General features: G+C 40.8%; 3 long non-coding RNA genes across 6 annotated transcripts; 2 read left to right on the forward strand and 1 right to left on the reverse strand.

Annotated features, from left to right (window-relative positions):
- The first annotated feature begins 1,000 nt into the window (after positions 1-1,000).
- LOC131365106 (uncharacterized) lies at positions 1,001-1,815 on the forward strand. Its single transcript, XR_009206560.1, has 4 exons — positions 1,001-1,095; positions 1,257-1,343; positions 1,439-1,521; positions 1,613-1,815. It is a non-coding gene; the product is annotated as an uncharacterized LOC131365106 (long non-coding RNA).
- Positions 1,816-1,914: 99 nt separating this feature from the next.
- On the forward strand, positions 1,915-3,602 carry LOC131365105 (uncharacterized). Its single transcript, XR_009206559.1, has 4 exons — positions 1,915-2,407; positions 2,607-2,751; positions 2,822-2,936; positions 3,183-3,602. It is a non-coding gene; the product is annotated as an uncharacterized LOC131365105 (long non-coding RNA).
- A 1,403-nt stretch (positions 3,603-5,005) lies between these two features.
- Positions 5,006-13,830, reverse strand: LOC131365259 (uncharacterized). 4 transcript variants are annotated; one of them, XR_009206582.1, is made up of 5 exons: positions 9,452-9,775; positions 8,367-9,113; positions 6,370-6,992; positions 5,592-6,292; positions 5,012-5,392 (listed from the first exon to the last, which is right to left on the reverse strand). It is a non-coding gene; the product is annotated as an uncharacterized LOC131365259 (long non-coding RNA). The 4 variants fall into 4 exon arrangements; XR_009206581.1 differs by having other exon boundaries at positions 5,013-5,392; positions 6,370-7,036; positions 9,062-9,113; XR_009206583.1 differs by lacking the exons at positions 8,367-9,113; positions 9,452-9,775 and adding an exon at positions 11,547-13,830 and having other exon boundaries at positions 5,013-5,392; positions 6,370-7,036.
- Positions 13,831-19,989: the final 6,159 nt, after the last annotated feature.

The following is a 19,989-nucleotide window of genomic DNA, read 5'->3' on the forward strand; positions in this document are numbered from 1 at the left end:
GCCCCACCTCCACAAGGTCAAGTGCAGGTTCAGGGGCAGCAGACATCAGTACAAGTACAAAGACAGACAAATACCACCATTGATCAGGACATGGCCAGGTGAATGTTGCTGGACACAGAGAATGAATATTCAATCCAATATATTAAAAGCTTTTATTTGCAGGCATTATGTACATAATTAAACCCCTACTCTATTAAAGTTGATGTTACAAAGTTAAATGTGAACTTAGTTAAACAACCCTAAATATGTCTATTTACCTGCTAACATTAGTTTTTTACATTAAAAAGTATAATATTAAATAAAAATTATTTTTCTTGTAGGGCCTTTCCTAGCATTTTCAGAAGACATGCAGTGTCTGGGAAAAAGAGAATAAATGTACCATCCAGAACAAAAACTACAAAATCAATCAAACCTTTTGATTTAAATGTATTTGTTCTGGATAAAAACTCTGAAACTACCCCTTCAACTAAACATGAACTGAAGCTTCTTCAAGCAGGGCTTGGAAAAAGGACAATATCAGTAACAATGGACATGCCACATTCAGAGGTAAGGTGGTCTGTTTGTCTTTGTCGACAACTGGAAAATATAAGTTTACTCTAGACTCTTCAGTACTTGTAGAAATCTTAAGAATTAGTGAAGTTGTTTGCATTTTCTAATAGTTTACCAGTGTGCTGTATGAGGCATTCCCCAAAATGGAGGGTTTAAGGGGAGGTTGGATGCTCTATAAAGCTACTGGTGACTTTATATCTTCTTTTTTACTATTTGAGTCTAATACTATTTGTATGTTTTGGTATATAAAAAATTGTATCTTTCTTTATAGGGGGAAGTGGTGTAAGACGGCTAAACATTATTCCTCCCGACTCAGAAGGTTACATTGGTTGTCAAATTAAATCTGCCTCAGGATATGGAAAGACAGTGTTGTATGTGGTTCCATTACAAGAGGAACTTGACCTTAATCCACTCCCAACCGATGCCAGAGAGTTCCAAAAAATGCCTTAGGCAACAAAAGCATGCAACAAAAGCATGCCTCCGAAGGCGTTGGCTCTGCACATTCAGGTTTGCCAGTTAAAAGAGTCAACATCTTCGAATGAAGAGGTAATGGATTAATGTTGTATAATTGTTTGTTTATTTTATGATGGCTTCAGTATGCATGCATTTGTAAATGTTTTTGTAATTTTTATCCCACTGTGCTTTTATATCATGTTTTTTATATATTTAAATTCTATTACATTTGTTTTTCTATTTGCTGTTTGTAGTCTGTTTTACCATGTCCGAAATGTCAGATGAAATTTCCTGTAGACAAATTGAAATGCATGCCAGCCTGTGTGGAGAAGAAAATCAATGTGAGTAACAATCTATAGGGATAAGTTAATGTACAGATATAAATCAATCACAAATGCTTTACTTCACTAATCACTTTATTCTCTTCACATTACAGTGGAGTCTTTGGATCACAGCAAAGTGATGATTCTGCTGATGATACAGTATAATGTGCAATTCAAGCTCTCAACAAGTGTTATGGTAAACTTTTCACTTAGTAAACATTCCAAAAATCTTAATTGACTGTTACACTGTGTAATGTTGGTTTATCTCCCAATGTCACCTACCACAGTTTAGAAGATCTTCTGGAGCTGCTTGCTAGCCGTATAAATGAAGAAAACCAATTCCACATTTGTGTTTCACGTGACAATTTACTAAAGAGGGGGCTCAAGCAGTGGCAAAGACAAAAGAAAGGAAATCCAAACAACCAGCTAAAGGTAACCTTCATCGGTGAAGCTGGAGTCGACTCTGGTGCATTACGGAAGGAGTTTCTTACAGGCAAGTTATCAAGTATAGTAAAAGTGTCTGTGTAAAAAAAAAGATAATTATCTATGTAATTCACACACTTTTTTCTCTCCATATATTACTCAAAGAAATGATCTGTGGCTTTGCAAAAACGCCTTTTCTTGGGTCAGAGAGCAGAGTCCACAGTACTCCAACAGTGACCGTGACAATGATCTCTTCAGGTTTGTGGAAATCTTTCTCACTTTGGAATAATAGGACTGCAGGAGAGATCTTTGCAGTTAGCTTAGCTCAAGGTGGTCCAGCCCCATGTTTCATGAGAGAGTGGTGCTACATGTATCTCACCACTGGGGAAATTGATATGCTCCAAATTTTCAAGAATGATATTGATGATATTGAATTCTCCCTGCTGATCTCAAAGGTAGCGTAACTCCAAATACTCCCTAATGGCTAGCAGCAGTATATTGTATTGTTTCTTTGCATAATACCACATTTTGGCATCCTGTTATTGTTGTGTTTTTCATGAGGTCAAAGAGGCAACTAATCTGTCAGAATTCACAGATGAAATCCTTAGCTGTGGATACACTGGGACATTTAACATGGACCAAAACGATGCCATAATTAGGTAAGTATGGACCATGCTTTTCCTTCCGTTTATCTTTTAAACACTAAATGCCACAAATGACAGAATTAGAAGTCTGTTTCCCGTTACATTCAGGTTAACCTTGATTGCATAACTTTTTCATTCTAAACAGAATAAAATATATTGGTTAGAGATTCAGTTTTTTACTGTAAAGTAAATTAGTCTTTTTTTTTTTCTCAAGAGCAATTTTTCTCCATGCAATATTTTGAGTCACACCAATGCTTGGAGACTTGCATAAAGGCCTTCAGCTCTATGGATTGCTGGACATTCTTAAGGAACATCCAAATCTTTGCAAGAGTCTGTTTGTTCCTGGAGAGGATTGCACAGTAAGTCAAATGTTTTTTACCAAATTAAACTCCAGTCAGTTTTTTTACTGAAAATTTGTTCTTTTTCCAGCCAGACACTGACTACATTCTCAGCCACGTTGCTCCTGAAATGAGTCCTAGAGGAGCTTCAAGGGCTTCAGCAGAAAGCAAAATCATAAACTACTTTCAAGAAATTGAATGTGGAGGTGGGCATTGCATTGTATTATTTTATTTATTCATTATCATTATTAATAATATAATTATTATTTTTATCTGAGTAATCTTTATAAGATGGTTCACCCAAAACTAAAATGGGCTACGCACTAGGGTTAGATCTGCTGTTAGGCTGCCCAAAATGTGGATTTATTTCTTCATTAGAACAAATTAAGTTCTAGGGTTAGAGTTCAGCTTCAGAGAGTTACTATATGAAGTTGAACACAGAGTGTTCACAGAGTGACCATTCTCCACTGTCCATCGATGGCTCCTCTGTGGAGATCGTCAAGAGCACCAAATTCCTTGGTGTCCATCTGGCGGAGAACTTCACCTGGTCACTCAACACCAGCTCCATCACCAAGAAAGCCCAGCAGCACCTCTACTTCCTGAGGAGGCTGAGGAAAGCCCATCTCCCTCCCTCCATCCTGACTGTGTTCTACAGAGGGACCATGGAGAGCGTCCTGAGCAGCTGCATCACTGCCTGGTTTGGGAACTGGACCGTCTCAGATCACAAGACCCTTCAGGGGACAGTGAGGACAGACACACACCCCTCACACACACTCTTACACACCCCACACACCCCACACACACTCTTACACACCCCACACACCCCTCACACACACTCTTACACACCCCACACACCCCTCACACACACTCTTACACACCCCACACACCCCACACACACTCTCACACACCCCACACACCCCACACACACACTCTTACACACCCCACACACCCCACACACACTCTTACACACCCCTCACACACACTCTTACACACCCCACACACCCCTCACACACACTCTTACACACCCCACACACCCCACACACACACTCTTACACACCCCACACACCCCACACACACTCTTACACACCCCTCACACACACTCTTACACACCCCACACACCCCTCACACACACTCTTACACACCCCACACACCCCACACACACACTCTTACACACCCCACACACCCCACACACCCCTCACACACACTCTTACACACCCCACACACCCCTCACACACACTCTTACACACCCCACACACCCCTCACACACACTCTTCACCCTCCTGCCATCTGGAAAGAGGTACCGGAGCATTCGGGCCTCACAACCAGACTGTGTAACAGTTTCTTTCCTCAAGCCATCAGACTCCTCAACAACCAGGACTGAACTGTTCTACACTCTCACACACACACACACACACACACACACACACACTCTCACTCAGGACTGAACTGTATACAACTCTCTGTCTCTCTCACACACAGATACACACACACTCTCTTGACTGTGTGGACACACACACACACACACTCACATAATTTATATTGTTCATTACTTACTGCACCTCTACCTGTCATCTGCTGCTATAGTTGTATTTATGTTTATTTCTATTTGCACTACCTCAACCGCTGCTGTTGTATTTTTGCACAATCATTTCACTTTATCTTATTTTATTTCACTTACATTCCAGTACATGTTCTTTTCTTTCTTTTTCTGCACTAAGTGTCCTGTGTTTTTTGTGTTGTCTTTCTTGTATTTCTTGTCTTTTGTCTTGTCTATGCTCTGTTTGCACCTAGCTGCACACTGCACTTTACGTGGCTAAGACAACTTCTGTCCTAGCTCTGTGGTGGTGTTTTGTGTTGAACTCTTTGTTGTTGTATGTTTCTGTAGCACCAGGTCCTGGAGAAACGCTGTTTCAGTTCACTCTGTACTGCGTCAGATATATGTGGGGGAAATGACAATAAAGCTTCTTGAATCTTGAATCTTGAATTAATTTACAGTTTTTCTGTTAATACTTATTTCTTATCCCAACCTGTTGGAAGTCTGGAGTCATTTTATATTTTCATTAAGATACTTCAGTTGAATTTTCTGTTTTTATTTCTATTCTGAAATGTTTTAAGTGAGCCTCTTTTAAAAGTGCTGCTTTTTGAGTTAATTAGCTCTCCTTAACTAACTTGATCTGTGCAAAGGTACAGCAGGTACTGCTTTAATGCTGCATTACATTTGAAAGTTCTTTTTTCTAAGGGAACCTTTGTATGTTAATTAAAATGTTAAAAAATGGTTTCAAAAGTCATTGCTTGTATTTTATTTTCATATCAAAGGTGTTCATTCACTCATAATTTCACATTGGTTATGAAATAAATTAAGGCTTAAAAAATGTTACAATTGCTAGGTACAGATTAGTTAAAATGACACCATAAATTTTACAGAAAAAAAATCAAAGAATTATACTTTCTTGCTTTATGCTTCAACAAGCTGTTGTACAAAATCTAGCACTGACAAGTAAATATCTTGGCCAAAGTCTCTTGACTGTGAGACTGGATTAATGTTTGTCCTCAGTTGTGCCATTTCATCCTCTGAGAGCAGACACTCCACCTGAGGGACCACTACTCCTGTGTTCTGCTCCTCCAGAGGGTAAGTGCATTCGGGCAACGAAATGTTGAGGTCCTAGAATAAAAAAAAACAAAAAAAAAAAGAATAATATACATAAAACATACTGCATTGCACTTTTGCCATTACATTCCTACCTCCATGTCACATGAAACATTGACTGCATTCTGTGCAATTCCTATTTCCCATAGCTGATTGGGGGAAAGATTTTGCTCTGTACGGATGGAATGGTCATTCCATGCATCAGTAAAAGTACCTAGGTCTCTTAGGAGGCGTGGAAGAAAAACATAATGTACACAGAAGAGGTGAAGGGTTTTTGATGGCTCAAGAGAGCTACTTTCTTCCAGACTGTGTAGAACATCCTAATACAAGTTCGAAACGGACATCCACACACCTGTCCACAACCTTTCAACCCTAAACATGAAAAACAAAAATATTCTTACATACAATTAGCCAACAGTCATTTATAATTCAAAAAGTTGAAGGGAATTACCCACCCTAAACAAACAAGAAATTACCTTCGATTATGAATGAAACTTCCCCCGCCACAGCCCTGAACTGTGAACATCAAACTTTGGTGTTGGCATGGTGTCCTCAGTTTTAAAAATAAATGTAATATCTTAAATTTTGAAGAGTTGACATTTGATGCAGCTTTAAATATTAATGAAGGTTTTAAGACCAACAGACAGACGGATGGATGGATGGATGGATGTAGTCAAATGTGCAAAAATACTGTGAGGGAACTCCATGTTTCTCTACTGCCTCAAGGAAAAAACCTAGAGCAGTCTCTGCTCTGTTGTTGGTTGCTGCTCCCAAATACATGATCTAATGAATAACTTGTTTTATAAAGTTACTAGCATCTACATAACTGTATGACTACAAAACATTTATACAATTATTTCATGAAAAAAATCCACCACTAACCTTTCTTGAGTAGCTGTCTATGCCCCCAAATATCTAAATATAAAGAGAGTGTCTTAAACACACAGGTAAATAAACAGTTCTGATAACAGAATAAAAAACATTTGACTTACCTGATCAGCTTGTGGTTGGTGTCCAAATGCACAAGGGACAGAGATGCTTGAACTGCATATGATCTTCTTACAACATGTCCAAGTTGTGACATTTTACCAAGGACTCCAGCTGAATCGACTCTATTCATAGAGTCCCAGACTCTGCTCCACTGTACCCGATGACGAAGAGCCTGCACGTGTTCTCTCGTCATTCTGTAACCTGAGTGTGGTGATGTTGTTTTGATTGCAACCACAAAATTGTCTAAATCTTCATCTGTCAGATGACTGTATGTTCCTCTCACTGTAATACCAAAATCATGCATTCTCCGTTCTACAGTTCGTGCTGACAAGCCAGCAGTTTTGAAATGCAGGGTACATTTAGACCAATTTCAATCAATTGTCTGAGGTGCTGCTCAGATACGATGAGTTTCAGACGTCCTGCTGGTCGAATTTCAATTCATCCACAGAAACTGAAGTGGTATGCCTTGTGTCCAGTCGAATAGAAAGTATAGAACACAGGTTTGACAGAGATATACCTCTCGAGGCAAGTGTGCACGATTTTTGTGTGAAGTGATCAATATTAAGCCATTTGTGCAAATAAAATATAAATAATCCAGGTCCAGAGGCAGGTGCTGTATGGCTTCCTGTAGGCGAGACAGAAGTCTCTCTTAAGCAACCTTGAAACAATCTATGAATATCAAAAAAAAGTGAAATTATCAACAACAACAACAAAAAAAAAGCATTCACTTTTTTTGATGTTTTCATTCTGTTGTACAAAGTCATACATTTTTATCACACATGGTACATGCAAACCACAATGACAACAATCTGGTACATTTCTTAAAATAAACTAGAGGTAAATTATTGAATGGTCTAAATGCACCACTGGATGGTCTTGATACTGTTTTCAGTTGTACTATCATGGAAAAAGACCTGACACACGTCCCACATGTCCCAATTAATTAGGATGAATACATAATAGCATCATCCTCATGGAAAAGCAGGTACACTTTCCCCCATTTTTAGATTATACAGTCAATAACCTTAACTACGGCTAAAATATAAAAATCTTTGCTATATAATGACACTAGCTATATAATGACCAACTAGGACAACATTTTATTTTGCAAAACTTTAAAAAGTGTATATGTCAGCCACCAACAATATATTTATGTTCAGGTACCTGAGACTGTCCGGCATTTTGCTGACGGGAATGAGCCATAAGAACTTGTGGAGCGAAAAAACTGCACGATTGTCCAGATAGCCAATGACTGCGAGTAGCATTGATTGGCTAGAGGAGGAGCTGTCAGTCTAGACCAGGGGTAGGCAAGTTCGGTCCTAGAGAGCCGCAGTCCTGCAGATTTCAGCTCCAACCCTGAAAAAAAACCTCACCTGCCTGTAGCTTTAGTAATCCTGAAGATCTTGATTAGCTTGTTCAGTTGTGTTTGATTAGGGTTGGAGCTGAAATCTGCAGGACTGCGGCTCTCTAGGACTGAACCTGCCTACCCCTGGTCTAGATGTAGTGGACCAGTGGTGACGCTAAAGCCACCCCGAATTTACATGAAACTCGCAGCGCAAAATTTGGGAATTTTTTGGGATACTTTTGGTGGAAATTTGATCCCATAGTGGTGTGAGGTCAGCTCCGAGGTCTCGGTGGAGCAGGTGTTACTGGCGGTAGGAGAGAGTGTGGGATGTGATAACATTGTGTCTGCATTGCAGATGAATAAAGCTGTGGTGGTGTTTGTAAAAGACAGAGAGCTCGTGCGGCAGCTGACTGAAGACGGTATCAGGGTAAATGGAGAGTTTTACTTTGTAACGCTGCTGGACGCAACAACAACCAAAGTTACAGTGTCTAATATTCCTCCATTTATTCCTAATGAGAATATTGAGCGGGAATTGTCTCGCTTCTGGAAGATAGTGAGCGATATAAGAATGGTTTCACTGAACTGTAAAAACCCCTCACTGAAGCACGTCATCTCTTTCAGGCACACAGTGCTCATGTTTCTGAATGAACCCACCTTAGATATATCTTTCAGGGTGTGGTATGAAGGAAAATCATACATGCTATTTGCCAGTCCCGGGAACATGAGGTGTTTTGAGTGTGGGGACATCGGCCACAAAAAGTTTGTTTGTCCACACAGAACACAGGACAATGAGGAAGTTGGGCCCAGAGGAGACAGGGCTGAGAGGCAGGATGGAACAAGTAGTAGTGTGGGGCAGTCAGATGCTGCCGGAGGGCAGAACACTGACCAAACCACTGTAGAGGCTAATGCGCAGAGCAGCAGTGAACAGACATGTGACGAACAAGTAGATGATGGTAAACAGATTGAGAAAGTAAAAGAAAGTGAAAAAAACAAATAACGGGTCAGACATTCAGACAACTGTAGAGAGATGTGTAGAGATGAAAAGGATGGAGAAGGCATCAGTAGAAGTGACCATGCTGAACAGAGCAGAGGTATTAGAACAAACAGGTGGGTTAGACAGCATGGGGGATTTCAAAATTGTGGTATGGTCAATGTGTGCAGAGGTCTCAGAGAGTATAAAGATGTTAGTCAGTAAAGACAACGAACACCGAGTTATGAGGAATTAGATAAAAAGAAGAGATACAGGTTACAGAATCATTTAGCAAAGCTACGGAAGTCCATTGGCAAAAGAAAGCGGAAATGAAGTCATCACACTGGGTGTCCTCTTCTGTCTTCACTGCTGTTCTTACCTGTTCTTCCCTCTTCCTTCTCTTAATCCCTCCAGTGAAGAAGTTAAAGGGTCTTTAAACATCAATGGTGGCAGGGACAGAAATAAAAGAGCTGTAGTTAAAGAACTGATACAGTGCAAAAAATAGACATAACTTTCTTACAAGAGACTCACAGTGATCGGGCTAATGAATCAGACTGGACAATGTGGGGAACAGAGCTAGAGCAGGGTAGGGTCTTAATGGTACAGACAGAAATAAGAGGGATAAAATTCTTTTTTTTATAAATGTTTGTGATCCCAACAATGGTGGTGAGAGAGCACAGCTTTTTAATAAACTCAAGAATGCCCTACAACACATTAGCAGACCATTAGTGGTAATGGGAAGGGACTGGAATTGTACCATAGATTTTACCTTAGACAGAAATGGGGAAGAACCACACCCACAGTCCGCAAAGACATCTGAAGAGTCAGTGTAGTGTAGTTGATGTGTGGAGGGGAAAAAACAGGGAATTAAACAATACACATGGGTTAAAGTTACTGACACAAGGATCTCTGCAGCAAGACTGGACAGGTTTTACATAACCAAACACAATAGAAGTAGATTTTATAAAGCATTTCCCCTACTGGGATTCCAGATCATCATTTAGTCACAATAGACCTAATGACATCTGATATAAAAAAGCACAGGACTGTGACGAAATTAGCTCAAAATTTAAATATTTAAGTGTAATTATAACTTACACTTACGTGTATGGTTATAATTAATTATAAATATTCAAATGGAGTTTAGAACTAACTGTCAGAGAATCAATAACACAATTATTTGATTTGTTTGTCCAGCGAACAGACAGTATAATTATTTATTAATTCCAGGAAAAGTTATCTTCCTGGCCAAGAAAGAATAACTACTTTATAAAGTACTAGCTGTAATTTAGCACGTAGCAAGGTCAATGTTCAGGGACCCCAAAATTGTGAGCAAAGCACAGAGACAATCACTCGTGAATAAAATGCATTTAATAAAACAGAAACACACAACACATACTAACTACGACACACATAACATAAAAGACAGAATAAGGATTATAGAGAGGGGATAAGTAGGCAAAGAGAGATTGAGATTAAGGAAGGGAATACGGAGGAAATCAGAACGAGAGAGAGAGAGAGAGAGAGAAGGAGATAAGGAAACAGAGAAGAGATCAAATATGACAAGTTTCAGATCGAGTTTTGATTACACCCGTGTGAGAATCGTCAAGGTAATTAGGATTCGCCTTAAATAAAGGGGCTTCAGCTTAAAATTGTGGATCTAAAATAATTAGTAACTTTTACTTGCATTGGTTCGTTGATAAGAGTCCAGATGTAGTGGACCAAGGAGGTTCGGAGATTCGAAGTCCTCGGAGTAAGCAAGAGATTCTGCTGGAACGAAAAAGGTTTCGGTGGTGCAAACAAAGTTCTTCAATTGAAGCTGCCGGCAAAGTCTCAGAAGTATTGTAGTGAAAGTATTGTCCCAGAGAAAAATCGGAGCCGAGCAACGATAGATGGGTGCTTAGGGTTTTTACTGATCCCTTGGTCGCGCCCAGTTTTTTAGAGTGACCAATCCAACACCTGAAACTTTTGGAGGGAAAAAGTTTCTTTGTCTCCGCTCAGGCACTCATTTGCATACTTTATGGTGAAGTCAGGAATGGATAAAGTTTATATTAATGTATAGTAGGCTCAGGTAGGGTTTTACTATTGTTTTATTGAAACTTGAATAAAGGAGCTCTCCTTATGTGTGTGTGTGTGGGGGGGGGGGGTCAGGATGAGCATTTCCAGCCGCTTTGGGTGTGTGTGTATGTGTGTGTGTGTGTGTGTGTGTGTGTGTGGGTGTGGGTGTGTGTGTATGTGTGTGTGTGCGTGTGTGTGTGGGTGTGTGGGTGTGTATGTGTGGGTGTGGGTGTGGGTGTGTGTATGTGTGTATGTGTGTGTGTGGGTGTGTGTGTGGGGGTATGGGTGTGTGTGTGTGTGTGTGTGTATGTGTGTGTGTGGGTGTGTATGTGTGTGTGTGTGTCTTCAGTCAGAACTCACTCCCATGAGTTACAGCATGTCGGCTGAGGTATAATGAAGCAACTATAAGCAGTGAGGCCCAGCTGTGAGCTGCGTAATGGTTAATTGAGTTTTGAGAAGGATGGAACTGACCCCATGAGCAAGTGATCCAACCTGGAGACGCTACAGGACATACTGTGACTTCAACACAAAATTGCTTCAGGGTGAGGGGTTTTGTGTGAAATTTAAAAGGTTTTGGGACGAGTGGAGAAAAAGAAGAGGTGATTCTAGTCTAGTCTAGAGTCTAGATTCTTGGTGGGAGGTGGGGAAAACACACATTAAGATATTCTGTCAGAAATACACAACATACATGTTGGAAATAATACAAATACAATAGAGCAAATCTCAAGAACTTGAAACAGAAATAAATAAATACAAAAAAAAAAAAAAAAAGATCTGCAGTAACGATGTGAGCATGGGTGGCTTACTGGAAGGAAGAGGTTTTTAAGTTCTTTCCTGCATGGATAAGCCGCTTGTCCTGCATGCCTCTTTTCCAGCATTAAAGACATGGATGCCCCCAGCTTTTTCTTCAGCCTCACCAAAAAGACAAAACCCCAGAACCAGATGCTTTATCTCAGACAAGGAGATGGAACTGTAATCTAAAATGAGGAGAAAGGCCAAATTTTACATAGACATCTACAGTGCTGAGGCCTACGAACCATCCTGCACAGAGGAGCTACTCAGAGAACTTCCCAAACTGTCCCCTGAACAGAGCAACATGTTAGGTGCAGGTCCTGAACTTCAAGAAGTGGCCACTGCAGTCCAGCAGCTTGGACGTGCACTAGGTACAGACCTGCTTGAGGTGTTCAAAAGCTCTTTTATCAATGGAAAATTGCTGGTGAGTTGCACAAGAGCAGCACTTTCACTACTTCCAAAAAAAGGAGACTTGGGACTTCTTAAGAACTGAAGACCTGTGGCACTTTTAAGCAGTGACTCTAAGATTTTACACACGATAGTGCACAGAAACCAGTCATACTGCATACCAAACCGCACCATAATGGACAATCTGTTTCTTGTTAGAGATGTGATTGAACTGTGCAGGCTGAACTCTTGTGATCTGGGTTTTCTGTCTTTAGTTCAGGAAAAAGCCTTTGACAGGGTTGATCACGATCATCTCTTTCAGGTACTCGAAGCCTTTGGTGTAGGAAGAGGTTTTCTACTTTGAGATATCTTGGGGTGTTTTTAGGAACAGCTGGCTTTCAAAACAAGAACTGGGAGGGGGTAGTGGGGAAGGTGTTGTACCAAGTTGTCTCAGTGAACCTGGGTCCTGCCCCAGCTATCCTACAGAGGGAGAGTACTGGTTACCAACAATCTGATAGCCTCCTTGCTGTGGCATTGTTTCACTGTCCTCGAACCTCCAGAGTCACTGATCAGGGATGTTCAAAAGAGTATAGTGACTTTTTGCTGGGCTGGACAGCACTGGACTCGTGCCTCTGTTTTTAGTTGCCGCTGCAGGAGGGTGGTCAAGGCCTGATTGACCTGTCATGTCGTGTCAGAACTTTCCAACTGCAGACAGCACAAAGGCTTTTCTATGAAGAAGGACTAGCATGGGCTGACACGGCTTACACCCTACTACAGCGCGTTGAACATTTGAACTATGATAAAGAATCTATTGGTGCTGAACCTGAGGGAAATGGACCTGTCAGCAACAACACTGTTCTACCAGTCAGTCCTGAGAGACTGGTCTTCAGCGTTGAGGATCAGCAGCATTGGCACACAGCCCTTTCCATGCACTGAAGAAGAACCACTCTTTCACAATCCCAGATACAGTCCAGAATGCTCTCCTCTCCCTACATCCAACAGCATTTCTGGAAAGCAGGGCTCACCAAAATCAAGGATCTGAGATCTGGCAGTGACCGGAAGGCTGCTAGGGATCTGTGATCTGAGATTGGAATACTGTCAGCCCGCCTTATGCAGAGACTGCTCGGAGAGGTAGTTTCAGCTCTACCATCCCATTTCAGGGAGGCTCTGGGGCAGGATCCTGGGAGAAGTGTGAGAAGTGTGGGAGAAGCCATCAGCTCCCACCTCCCTTATCAATCTCTGCAGCAGTGGGGAAGTATCAGCAGGAGAAGGGAGCACTTTTGTCCCTCCAAACACCACTATTAACAACACTGGAAGATGCCTCTAAGAAAGCACTGTATGAAACCTGTGTCAAAGTTGCTCAAAGAGATTTTCTGGCAGGGTTAAAGGAGTCACGTTGGTCAGAGCTGTTGATGCCAGACTCTTCCCCATGAGGATGCTGGAGGTCCCTGTACAAACCACCCATAGAGAAGCGTACAGCTGATCTATAGTGGCAGTGCATGGGACCGTGGTCACAAACAGACACGTGGCACACATCGACCCCTCTAGGGGCTGTTTATGCATTGTGAACGTCTACACAGGTTTTTTTCATGGCTTAGAGCTTGGTGCAGAGGGTTGGGAGTCACATGGACAGAGCATCTTTATGTGTAAAGTATGTTCCAAAGAAAAAAGCTGTACTACTTCTTCATGGGTCAGGCTAAACTTGCTACATGGCTTACACGAAAAAATAAAATGCAGTGGGGCGGCACCCAGGATGATGAAAAAATGCTGACAGCGCTAGTTAAAACCAGAATCAAGGCTGAATATGCTTTGTTGACTCGAAGGTTACCAGAATTGTCAAGTGTGGGCAAGTGTGGGTTTTATGCTCTGTAGATGTAGAAGATCTGAGGTTTAACATCTAATTTTAAAAAAGGGGTGGGGGATTCAGGCTTTTTTTTTTCTTTATCAAGTTCTGTATACATGCTGCCTTTTCAATGTTGTTTTCAATGTCTGAATTTTTTAAAATGTTAATAAATGGAAAATTTAAAAGTCAAAAGTCAAAGTCTCCCCCTCTCCCCCCCTCCCTCTCTCCCCCTCTCCCCCCCCCATTCTTTCCTGGACAGAGTCTGATTAAGGATGTGTATCACATGATGAACTGGGCTCTGGGAATGGTGCACATGGCCAATCACAGTTCTATGTTCTGCCCTTTGACCCTGAGGGGAGGGATGGGCAGATCTCCAGCTCCACCCACCACTTTTCCTCTCTTCAGTTATGATGTAAGTTCAGTGAAGTTTGGTGATTCTCTCTCTGCTGTTGAAATCTGACATTCAGTCTGTCTGTTTATAAATCAGTCCATGTGTCTGTCTGTCTGTCTGTTTATAAATCAGTCCATGTGTCTGTCTGTTTATAAATCAGTCCATGTGTCTGTCTGTCTGTCTGTTTATAAATCAGTCCGTGTGTCTGTCTGTCTGTCTGTTTATAAATCAGTCCATGTGTCTGTCTGTCTGTTTATAAATCAATCCATGTGTCTGTCTGTTTGTCTGTTTATAAATCAGTCCATGTGTCTGTCTGTACCTAATATTAATAATGCCCTGTCTGTCCCTCTCTGTCTCACTGTCCTGATTGTCTCTAGCCATCTCTGTGGTATCACAGCAGCGCTGTTTTAGCTCTGGCTCTAGACACGGTGACTGTCCCCTACAGGCTGAGGCAGAACAGCGCCCCCATGTGGCAGCTGGCAGACGCACTCACTGTCTCAGGCAGGAAGGTGAGTTAATAAAACATCACCTGTGTATTACGTACCTGAGCATCAGATAATCTCTCTGTTCGTCTCTACGACCTCCAGCCAATGAGAGAGCAAGTCAACAGAGTTGAGGTCACCGGAAGAAAAGCAGCAGCAGCAACATGGCTTCAAAAATAGTGTGAACACAACATTTATTTTAATAAATTAACATTTATTTAGAGCGAGACTCCTGCCGCCGTCCATTTTCAAAACAAACCGAAAGTCTCGCGTCATTTCCGGATCCACCTGTCGCGTGTGTTTTCGTGACAAAACGTGGTTTGGGGACGGCGTCGAGGCGTTGAGTGACACGGCGTTGTTGTCAGATGGTGTGGTGTGCGGCGCCCTCTTGTGGATCATTTATGAAGCGTCGCATAGTGTGAACACCACAAGGACAAAAAGACATACAGTGAAGTCATGTAGTCTGAACAGAAAAGCGATCTGCCGATGGTTAAAGTCCTGTAGTGTGACCAGGCCTTAAGCGTGTCTAAACGAGAGCAGCTGGAAAAGCTCATCAGTCTGGATGATTAGAACTAGTTTCTATGAGGAAGTGTTGGGATCATCTGCTCCTACAGTCTGGACCACACTGGTCTTGTCTGTGGGTGTGGTCTGTGGGCGGGGCATGTTGGGATCATCTGTTCCTACAATCTGGCCCTCATTGGTCTTGTCTGTAGGTGTGGCCTGTGAGTGTGGCCTGTGGGTATGGCCTGTGGGTGTGGTCTGTGGGCGGGGCATGTTGGGATCATCTGCTCCTACAGTCTGGACCACACTGGTCTTGTCTGTAGGTGTGGCCTGTGGGTGTGGTCTGTAGGTATGGCCTGTGGGTGTGGTCTGTAGGCGGGGCATGTTGGGATCATCTGCTCCTACAGTCTGGACCACATGGGGCTTGTCTGTGGTGAATCTGCAGTAAATTAAACAGTGTCAGAAACTTCCTCCACATGGGTCATGATCAGGTTGGTAGTGGACGTTACACTTGCAGGGCTGGTCAGTCTGAATATCTGTGTACATCATAAACTACATTACTGTCTGCCAGTAAAATAATTCAGTGCCATTTTTACCTACTGCAAAGGTCAATAAATGTCTCTGAAGGTTAGGTGAGGTTTGTTGTCATGTTGCTGTGATCCTTGTTACTGTGGAACTGTGTGTGTGTGTGTGTGTGTGTGTGTGTTTAAATGCTCCAACTGAGACTTGCATGTGGTCATGAATAAGCAGGATCCAGTGCTTTCTACAGTGTCTTATGTTTAAAATTCTAATGCATAAACTTGATAATGTTGCTGCTTTTAAATAAAACATACAGTTATTATTAAAAGTAAAAGATTAGTTCATGTATAATCCCAGTGTGTTTTAGACTGAGCCAAAACCAATAGCAGACTCTGACTTTTCCCAGCAGTCAGACATCTTTAGGTCTATAGATCTTACACTTATTTACTGAAGTGCAGTACTGTCCTGAGTGCACTGTAATAAAGTTATACTCTGTACAGTGATGTTATATAAAAGACTGTGTAAAATTTACAGAAATGAAATGCAGTACAGATGCACTATTTGTCAGTATATCAGTCTGCAATAAGAATAGAAAATTTGATAAATTTCAGAAATGGCCACTAGATGGCGACATGATCAATAATAAACAGTGCTGCTGTCTGACACACCACACAGTCCAATCTCCGGTCCAGTCCAATCTCCAGTCCAGTCCAATCACTGGACCTTTTACTCCATCATCCCACACGGCCACACACTGCTGAACTGGGCTCGAGAGCCAGTCATGGAAAACAACAAGGGTTTCTACTAATAATAATAATATTAATATTATAGTTGCAAGCAATGATGATCAGGCCCAAGCAACAGCGCCATCACCGCCCAGGCGCACCAGACACAGTGGGTACATGCATTTAAAGGGGAAATACCAAAAAAAGGACAAAAGTGACAATTTGGGTGTAATGAAACAGATCATATCAATGTCTAGTGATGTTAAAAAGGACACTGACTCTCCCTCTGAACTATATCACTATAGCAGTTATTATTCTATAAAAATCGTGAACATTAAGCCATATTAAAAAAATGGGGGAAAGAGGAAAGAGTATGGCAATTGGCTTCATTAGTGGACATGGTTTAGTACTGCTAGAGTCAGGCTAAAACCATATCAGGTCAAGACTTGGAGTTTTTTATGCTCACATGCCCAGGATTAAAGCACCTCGTGTTCACATTAAGGGCGAGTCCTCCTCCTTTCCGCTTCCCACAGGTTTTAGTGTCTCTGTCCGCCCTGACCATGCTGAAGCCAGGTAGCTCCATGTTAGTATCTGGAATGCTAGACGTTAGCCACGTTTTTCAGAAGCACAATAAAGTCAAAGTCAAAGAAGCTTTATTGTCACTTCAACCGTATATATAGCTGATGCAGTACACAGTGAAGTGAAACAACGTTCCTCCTGGACCAGAGGTGCTACACAGAACAAAAACAGAGTACAGGTGATGTGGACCACCATAGAGCTAAACTATTACTACAAGGTGCATTCTTTACAAACTAAACATACAACATAAGGGCACAGGATGACAAGACAGTGCAGACAAACAAGACACATAACACTGACTATGATCAAAAGGACAGTGTTAGACAGTGAGTGCAAAGAAGGATAGAAACAGGTTTAGGTCAGTGAATATAGCAGCAGAATTAACAGAAGTAATTTAGTTATAACAGATACATTTAAAGTGACGTGTATTTAAATATTCAAGTGATGTGTACATGTAAACAAGATCAGTGTAAAAGTGATGTGTACATGTAAACAAGATCAGTGTAAAAGTGATGTGTACATGTAAACAAGATCAGTGTAAAAGTGATGTGTACATGTAAACAAGAAACATTTTGTGTATGTGTGTCCAGCTCTCTGTTGAGAACAGTTCTCAGTTGTGTGTGTGTGTGTGTGTGTGTGTATGTGTGTGTGTGTGTGTGTGTGTGTGTCTGTGTGAACTGCACTCTCTGTAGGTTTTATCATTTTTCACCAGCGCAGCTCATTGATCTTGTTCGGTAGCGAGTTCACATTTTCCCATGATTACAGAAGGTACCAAAGGCTTATATCGCCACGCCTTCGCTAGCCGCTTAGCCTTTAGCTTAGCACCGGCTCTGCAGCCACAATACCACCTCCTCATCTCGTCAGGTAAACAGGGAACCACACCGGCGGGGGACTTTTTCAGAGCAAGAAGTTGGTTTCTCGAATGAATGAGTTTTGGCTTGTGAAAATCCATATCCATACACACACACAAAGATAAACATTCGGAGCCGGAAGTGATGTTTGTTTTTTTTTTAACTCTATTTGGGTGTATTTTCATTTTTGATGAAGTTTGTGTTTAATGTTGTGTGTAAACAGATTAATGTTGTTTGTAAACAGATTAGTGTTGTGTGTAAACAGATTAGTGTTGTGTGTAAACAGAGTGGTGTTGTGTGTAAACAGATTAATGTTGTGTGTAAACAGATTAATGTTGTGTGTAAACAGATTAATGTTATGTGTAAACAGATTAATGTTGTGTGTAAACAGATTAATGTTGTGTGTAAACAGATTAATGTTGTGTGTAAACAGAGTGGTGTTGTGTGTAAACAGAATAATGTTGTGTGTAAACAGATTAATGTTATGTGTAAACAGATTAATGTTGTGTGTAAACAGATTAGTGTTGTGTGTAAACAGATTGGTGTTGTGTGTAAACAGATTAGTGTTGTGTGTAAACAGATTAGTGTTGTGTGTAAACAGAGTGGTGTTGTGTGTAAACAGATTAATGTTGTGTGTAAACAGATTAATGTTGTGTGTAAACAGATTAGTGTTGTGTGTAAACAGATTGGTGTTGTGTGTAAACAGATTAGTGTTGTGTGTAAACAGATTAGTGTTGTGTGTAAACAGATTGGTGTTGTGTGTAAACAGATTAGTGTTGTGTGTAAACAGATTAGTGTTGTGTGTAAACAGATTGGTGTTGTGTGTAAACAGATTAGTGTTGTGTGTAAACAGATTAGTGTTGTGTGTAAACAGATTAATGTTGTGTGTAAACAGAGTGGTGTTGTGTGTAAACAGATTGGTGTTGTGTGTAAACAGATTAATGTTGTGTGTAAACAGATTAGTGTTGTGTGTAAACAGAGTGGTGTTGTGTGTAAACAGAGTGGTGTTGTGTGTAAACAGATTAATGTTGTGTGTAAACAGATTAGTGTTGTGTGTAAACAGATTGGTGTTGTGTGTAAACAGATTAGTGTTGTGTGTAAACAGATTAGTGTTGTGTGTAAACAGATTAATGTTGTGTGTAAACAGATTAATGTTGTGTGTAAACAGAGTGGTGTTGTGTGTAAACAGAGTGGTGTTGTGTGTAAACAGATTAATGTTATGTGTAAACAGATTAATGTTATGTGTAAACAGAGTGGTGTTGTGTGTAAACAGAGTGGTGTTGTGTGTAAACAGATTAATGTTGTGTGTAAACAGATTAGTGTTGTGTGTAAACAGATTGGTGTTGTGTGTAAACAGATTAGTGTTGTGTGTAAACAGATTAGTGTTGTGTGTAAACAGAGTGGTGTTGTGTGTAAACAGAGTGGTGTTGTGTGTAAACAGATTAATGTTGTGTGTAAACAGATTAATGTTGTGTGTAAACAGATTAGTGTTGTGTGTAAACAGATTGGTGTTGTGTGTAAACAGATTAGTGTTGTGTGTAAACAGATTAGTGTTGTGTGTAAACAGATTGGTGTTGTGTGTAAACAGATTAGTGTTGTGTGTAAACAGATTAGTGTTGTGTGTAAACAGATTGGTGTTGTGTGTAAACAGATTAGTGTTGTGTGTAAACAGATTAGTGTTGTGTGTAAACAGATTAATGTTGTGTGTAAACAGAGTGGTGTTGTGTGTAAACAGATTGGTGTTGTGTGTAAACAGATTAATGTTGTGTGTAAACAGAGTGGTGTTGTGTGTAAACAGAGTGGTGTTGTGTGTAAACAGATTAATGTTGTGTGTAAACAGATTAGTGTTGTGTGTAAACAGATTGGTGTTGTGTGTAAACAGATTAGTGTTGTGTGTAAACAGATTAGTGTTGTGTGTAAACAGATTAATGTTGTGTGTAAACAGATTAATGTTGTGTGTAAACAGAGTGGTGTTGTGTGTAAACAGAGTGGTGTTGTGTGTAAACAGATTAATGTTATGTGTAAACAGATTAATGTTATGTGTAAACAGAGTGGTGTTGTGTGTAAACAGAGTGGTGTTGTGTGTAAACAGATTAATGTTGTGTGTAAACAGATTAGTGTTGTGTGTAAACAGATTGGTGTTGTGTGTAAACAGATTAGTGTTGTGTGTAAACAGATT

Source organism: Hemibagrus wyckioides, linkage group LG14 (genome assembly GCF_019097595.1).
Source record: "Hemibagrus wyckioides isolate EC202008001 linkage group LG14, SWU_Hwy_1.0, whole genome shotgun sequence".
In the NCBI taxonomy this organism is placed as follows: Eukaryota; Metazoa; Chordata; class Actinopteri; order Siluriformes; family Bagridae; genus Hemibagrus; species Hemibagrus wyckioides.